The sequence below is a fragment of the Montipora capricornis genome, chromosome 7, assembly GCF_036669925.1.
Source record: "Montipora capricornis isolate CH-2021 chromosome 7, ASM3666992v2, whole genome shotgun sequence".
Taxonomy (NCBI): Eukaryota; Metazoa; Cnidaria; class Anthozoa; order Scleractinia; family Acroporidae; genus Montipora; species Montipora capricornis.
Genome location: NC_090889.1, coordinates 39,166,818 through 39,174,317, shown reverse-complemented (window position 1 = coordinate 39,174,317; position 7,500 = coordinate 39,166,818). Strand labels below are relative to the sequence as shown.

At 39.0% G+C, this 7,500-nt stretch overlaps 1 protein-coding gene across 2 annotated transcripts in view; it reads left to right on the top strand.

Moving 5' to 3' along the window:
- Positions 1 to 7,500, top strand: part of LOC138057943 (MORN repeat-containing protein 5-like) — a 32,969-nt gene that overhangs the window by 13,212 nt on the left and 12,257 nt on the right. The window lies entirely within an intron of this gene.

Below are 7,500 nucleotides of genomic sequence, written 5' to 3'. Positions count from 1 at the left end.
GGCAATCCAGTTTTGGCGCCAAAGTTTGTTTAGAGATTGATAACAATTGACGTGACGTCGGATAGCACATTTTTCCCGCCCACCTGAATATTGATTGGTCAATTTAAATTTCAGTAACTCTCGTCGTATGCATGGTTAAGCCTCATTTTGATAAATTTTCTCATATATTTTCTCTGGTTTTTGTTCAAACGGCAATCCCATGCCACAGATTATAAACAATGACAATATGGTTCCGTTCAGATGAAATATCACTTCTCTGCTTTGTATCTTTTCCTTAGAGTTTTCAGACCTTTTTTCATTGAAACGCGCGGTTGGGGACTGGCACTTGATGAGCATGCGCTATGTGACTGAAGTGATCTCGGGTATTTATTTTAAATCCCTCCTTACAAAGATTTCGCATGGCCTGAAATTTGCTCTTGACTTTATACAGTCCTTAGCAACGACTGTTTTTCCGACTGTTTTGGATGTTTTGGATGGTTGTCAATACACCACTTGTAAAATCTTGTATAAGGCACTATTAGTAGCTATAGAGAGGTGGTTACAGTTTCGCCAGTAACAAAGAGAAAAATGCCTCTGAAGTTTGACGTCCTTAAATCCACTCCATTCTTAAGATACAAATGGAATTGTGACACCCGAAAATGGCCCGTAAAGTCTCGGGACTTTCGAGAAACAGGCCCCTGGTCTGCAGATTCGCCGGTACATTAAGGGTTTTGCCTGCATATAGGGTTCTCTCGCCTGCATGTAAAAATGTCGTGGCTAACGTTATCGCTGTTGGTAGGTCGCTTCTAAAGAGTGCAAATAACGTGCTAGCCTCTAGTCGATTGAGTTTTTATGTTAAATTATTACTGTTTGATTCATTTCCCTGAAAAGCCCCTAGGAAGATTGATCATTTAGCATGTATGTGTGTATCGCTTTGTTATTTCTTTAGAATGATACAATTGACAAGCCACTGTTTCTGTCATGATCAGGGCCTTTTCTTCATTAGTCAATACAACAAGAAAAACGCCATGGGAAAAGGTTGAAAATCAGAACAATCTACTTGACTAACACTAAATTTCGTTTTGACCCGAGAGTTACTAGACCGTCACAGACCATCCGATCGAGGTTTCGACTAAAGAGCGCTCTCCTTTTTCATTCGGACCCTGACAGTTTTCAAAAAAGCAAAACGTTACACGAGCCCAACGTAGACGTCGCAACACGATTTCCCATCGTTGTCGCCCTCAGTCCTATTCATCAAATCCTCACCGTACCATAATCCTAATTCTTCAGACCTTTGGAGAAAACAAACAGCACGATCTCGAGAGAAAAGGCGTGGTACTCCTGAAGACTGGCCCATTTGTTGCCGTTATACATGAATTGGCTCGATGGGAGGATGTGGTTTGAGGAATTTGTGATGACGAAGTTGACCTTTTCTTTCAGGCTAGTATAGGTACTTCAACCCCAATAAGACCAAACCTCTTTTGGCACACGTGACATAGCCGTAAAAATGGACCAGTTTAATGAAAGCCCACCCGCCGCCAGTTGGAACAAAAAACTTGCCAAACTGGCCACCTTTGCACCAAAATGCACTCGAGCAGTATTCATCTTGATCCATGGGTCTACAATGAAATAAGAAAAACAATTAAAAAGTAAAGGAAACTAAACATTTTCCCATAAGTGAGAAATCTTCGAAGAACTCGAATTTCGTGTTTTTCTCAGTTTGCTGAAATAAATTGTTGCAAAACAAAAAGATCGATGTCGCAAAAATTAATGAGAGCTGCTAATAAAATCAACGAACAAGGTATTGTTAAAATTTATAAACACTGAACAAGAAAAAACAGTCAAAAAGAACTCCGAGATTGAACGCATTTGATTTCAGCTCTCAAAATCAAAAGACTTTCGATATCGTTTTAATCTTTCGGAAAAGGCAAATTTATGTAATGTACTAATCCTCTCAGTTGTGTCTTTCTTTCGTTTTCAGTTGTGCTTTGCCCTATTCAAATCGTTCAGTTGGAATCTTAATGCCGTGGAATAAGTTGGCCGTAACAGTTTTTACCACAATTGCTTGTAATCTCACGATCTGATTGGCTAATTTGCCGTTGTCGACAGAAGTCTAGACAACGCTGTACGCGTCGTGCTGGCGTCAATTTGTCACGCAATGTAATAGCCAATCAGGAAAGCCCATTTTGGGAAATAAACCAGTCATATTGCGAGACAGTTATAGACAACGCTTGCTCTTTCTTTGGGTCATGATTTTGGTCACGTTGTTAAAGAAAAACTTGCTTTGGCGTTGAATATTGTGGTAAAACACAAATCGAAGGTTGTTCAGCGTTGTCAGTACTCTTATCGACAACGATATTCGTCATCACAGTGGTCAAATTGTCTTGTGGACTCACGAGGCGCACAACATTTTGACCACTGTGATGACGAATATCGTTGTCGATAACAATACAGACAAAGCTGAACCACTTTCGATTTGTTAAAATTAAGGGGAACAAACTGAATTAGCCCTGAATTAAGCCACACTACAACTGACTGACCACTCAACCATTCAGCAAATGAGAAATGGTCAAACTATTATCTACTTCTCTTTTCAATTTCCTCGATCAATTCTTTCTTCGCGGTTTGTTTGGAATTATTTTTTTTATCATCGATCTGAGTTCAGTCAGGCCTACTCCCTAATTAATTGCACAGCTGCTGTGCCAGACTTTTGCATCACTGTTCGGTTTCTGGTCAACGTTGGTGCTTCCATTCCACTGTGATATATTTATAGCCGAAGCACACAGTCAAATGCGTATGAGGGTAAACAAAGTTGTATTCATTCTGGCGTGAAGAGAACTGATTTTGCCTTACAAGGAAACTCTTGGAAACTGAATCAAAGATTAGTTTTCTGAAGATGCAAGGCTTCTATAGGTTCAAATGTTGGAATCTTTTAGTAGTCCCTCAGGTTTACTTAGCTTCTGGGAACAACTTTTAAATTACGTGTATAATCAATAAATAACAGATATTTTTTTTCTTTGCTCACAAAAACAAATTATTCAAATATCGCGAGAAAGGTGAGTGACAACGTTCAAGTTTTACTTAAAATGTTGACAGACAGTGGTTTGAAAGGTTTGGAAAACATTTCAATGCTCCGATAATTTTTAATGCCAGATAATCTTATGACTAAACAATAACGTGTGCATAAAAATCGTCCTAAGATCGTCATAACGCATAATTGGTAAGTCTGATTGTCTCGACGTATAAAACTTTCTAAATAAAATGTTTGATAGGAAGAATTTAAAAAACGAACAGACCTTTGGGCACTGGGAAGTTGGGAACGGTATTCCACAGGAAATTTGAACAAATAGAAGGCATCTGTTCAACATTCTGCAGAGTTTACCATCGCAATTGTAATATTAAGTGATTTGGTTAGTAAGTACGTGCTGGGCTATAATTTTTCAAGAGGGAGGACAAATAGACTGGCGAGCCTCCGTGGAGAGCTTTAAAAGTGATAACTAGAACTCTGAACATTATCCTTGGCTTAAGTTGCTGCCAGTGTAACTCCTGATGTTCCGGGGTAACTTACTCAGGTTGTATTTTAAGATTGCGTCTGTCTCAGATCGCTCGCGACATTTAAGTGCGTAACCAACCTTGTTCCCAGGGTCTGCCTCAGAGAAGAGAGACTCTGAGAACGTGGTTGCTACGTAACATGGTCTCGTGCATGGAATTTAATTTAGTGGTGGTTTTTGTTCATGACTAAATGTTTTGGGAAGTGTCAACTTCATCAGAAAAATTGTGACTGTTGTTTTCTGAAAAGAACCAAAATCATGCATTGCATGGGAACAAAGTATGTGGGTGACCGCCTGAACGGAAGATAAAAAGCACACGAACAAACATTAAAGGACTTTGGAAGATAATGAAGGAAGCTCCGGATGAAACAGAGGGTTGTTCAATTGGACATCCCAATATTTTCACGACAATCTTATTTCGCTTAGCGACGCTCAATGTTTGACTGTTGTCCAACCGAATTATGACTTTTAATCGATGAGAAGCTAATGCAAAATCAACAGCGAATTTAGCGCGCGCATTTTCCAAAGCCTTGAGCAGATTACATGTGATGATGTCGAGTTCTGAATCAAAGTGTTTTTTTTTTTTGTTTTTTTTGCACTTTTTTCGATGAAACTGATTGTTTATTTTCGTTTTAACGCAGCTTAGGGTGGCTTCAGTCGAGTGTGAAAAATACAATTATATATTACGTTTGTGATTGGCTCAAATTTCAACCAATGAGAACAAAATCAATCGCGACTTGCAAGCGTACATTTTCCCGCTTTTTGAAAAAGTCACAAGTCACGTCGGATGGTTTCGAGTTATGATTGGCTTTTTGAGTTGTTAGCAGCGTTTTGCGTTCCGTGCAAACACAAGGAAAAAGATGAACAGCTCATGTATTTGTGGTTTGTTTGTTTGTTAAACTTTGCTTTTTTAACAATGGACGATTCAAAAGCCACATTTGAGATTCCCAGTCACTTCAGAAGTGAATACCTATTAGGTTTTAAAGACGACATGCAAGGTTGTCATGATTTCACTGTCGGTAGATCGCTTCTAAGACAGCAAATAACCTGTTTGCCTCCGGCCGGTTGGGCTTTTCAGTTAGATCATTACTGTTTGTTTCATTTCCCTGAAATTAAAAGCCCCTAGGGAGAGAAGTCAGTTAGCATTTATGTGTGTATTGCTTTCGTCATTCTTAAGAATAATACAATTCACAATCTACCGTTTCTGTCGAGGCCTTTTATTTGTTTGTCATTGAAACAAGAAAAACACCAAGGAAAAAGATCTCTGATTTCATTCCGACCCTGACAGTTTTGCAAACACGAAGGGTTACAAGAGCCGAGCGTATACGTCGCAACAAGATTTTCCGTCGTTGTCACTCTCACTGCTATTCATCAAATCCTCGCCGTACCACAATCGCAATTCTTGACCTTTCACCACATCGACGGGTTGGAGAAAACAGACAGCACGATCTCGGGAGAGAACGAGTTGTACCCTTGAAGACTGGACCACTTGTTGCTGCCATGCATGAATTGGCTCGATGGGAGCAGGATGCGGTTTGAGGAATTTGTGATGACAACATTGACTTTTTCTTGCAGCCCATGATAGGTGCTGCAACCCCAATAAGACCAAAACCTCTTATCGTTTTTGTCACACGTCACATAGCCGTAAAAATGGACCAGTTTAATGGAAGCCAACCTTCCGCCAGTTGGAACAAAAAACTTGCCAAACTGATCACTTTTTGCACCAAAACATACCGGGGCAGTATTCATCTTGATCCATGGGTCTACAAATTTAAAGGAAAATACGAAAGTTAGAAAGGCAAGGAATCTAAACATTTTCCTATAAATGAGACCTTTTCGAAGAACTCGAAATTTCGTGATTTTCTCAGTTTGCTGAAATTAATTGTTGCTAAAAAGAAGATCGAGTTCGCAAAAATTAACGAGAGCTGCTAATAAAATTAATAAACAAGTTATTCAAGGGAAGCTATGATCATCGCAGTTATGAACGCAATTTTAGCAATTGCGCATAGAAGCCTGAATTTTTTCTGGACTTCAACGCGGGTTTAAACTCGTCACCTCGCTATACCTGTGCGACTAAATTTCATATCCGCAGTTCAATATATGATTCACTTCATGTATCATTTCATCGTTGAAACAAAGTATTTTTAGAATTAAGATACATGCAGTGAACAAGAAGAAACATTCAAAAAGAATTCCGAGATTTAACGCATTTGATTTCAGCTCTCAAAATCAAAAGAGTTTCGATCTCGTTCTATCTATTCCGAAAAGGTGAATTTATTTAATGTGTTATTCCTCTCAGTTATCGCTGTTTTTTTCCTTTCGTTTTTAAGCTTTGCCCTATTCAAATTGTTCAGTTGGAATCTTAATTCCGCGGAATAAGTTGGCGATGACAGTAATAAATTATGGAGAAAGTGAATTAGCCCTGGGTTAAGCCACATTATAATAGCCTGAACATCCAACCATTCATCTCAATATTGAGTTCCACCAATTGGGTATTGATAATTCATGAGAAGTGGTCAACAGTGCAATATACCTTTCCGGTCTTTCTTTTCAATTTCCTCAGTTAATTCTTTCTTCATGGTTTGGAATTCTTGTTTTATCATCGATTTGAGTTCAGTCAGGCCTACTCCCGAATTGCACAGCTGCTGCACCAAAACTTTTGCATCACTGTTCGGTTTCTGGTTAACGTTGGTGCCTCCATTCCCCTGCGATACATTCGCAGCCGAAGCACTTAGACAAACGCTTATGAAGGTAAACAAAGTTGTCTTCATTCTGACGTGAAGAAAACTGATTTTGGCTTACAAGAAAAAACTTGGAGGTTTGGTTTGCTGAAGATACAAGGCTTCTATAGCGTCAAATGATGCAATCTTTTAGTAGTCCCTCAGGTTTACTTAGCTGCTGGGAGCAACTTTTACGTGTATAAACAATTTAAACTAATTATTAAATATCGCGAGAACGGTGAGTGACACTGCTCTGCTTAATTGTGAAATGTTGACAGAATGGTAGGCATTTCAATGCTCCGATAATCTTTAATACCAAAATAATTTTATTAAGATAACTTTATGACTAATAATAAAAATAACACTAAAACACACACAAAAGTAGGTCGATTGGCTTCACGTATAAAACTTTGGAAATACAAACGCTTGAAAGGACGAATTAAAAACGAAGAGACGTTTGGAGAGTCGGGAAGGATATTCCACAAGGGATGTGTAAAAAAAGGAAGCACCTGTTTACCATGTTGTAGAGTGCCTTAGTAATTAATGATTTGGAGGACAAAGGCGAATAAGTACGTGTTGGGTTATAATTTTGCAAGAGGGAGGACAAATAAACTGGCGAGCCTCCGTGGAGAATTTTAAAAGCGATAACTAGAACTTTGAACATTATCCTTAGCTTAAGTTGCTGATAGTGGAACTCCTGAATTGAAGTTCCTGGGCAACAAGCTCCAGTTGTATTTTAAGCTTCTTCGTAACCAACCTCGTTCCCAGGGTCTATCTTTTCTGCCTCGAAGAAGAGACACCCTGGGAACGAGGTTGCTACGTAACATGTGGATGGTCTCGTGCATAGAAGTTAATTAAGTGATGATTTGTTTATGACAAAACGTTTTGAAAGGCGTCAACTTCATGAGAGAAATTGTATTTTTTGCTTTCTGAAGAGAGCAAAATGCATTGCATGGGAACAAAGTATGAGGGTGGCCGACCGAAAGGAAGGTAAGAAGAAGAAGCTCACGACCAAACATTAATGTACTTTGCAGATCAAGATTAACGTAAGGAGGTTCCGGGTGAAACACAGTGGGGAGTTCAATTAAAATCCAAGTATTTTCGAGATAACCTTGTTTTGCTTAGGTTCGCTTAATTAATGTTTGACTGTTTTCCCTACTGAATTATGACTTTTAATCGATGAGAGGCTAATGCAAAATCAACCGAGACTTTTGCGCGCGCATTTTCCAAAGCCTTGAACAGGTTACATG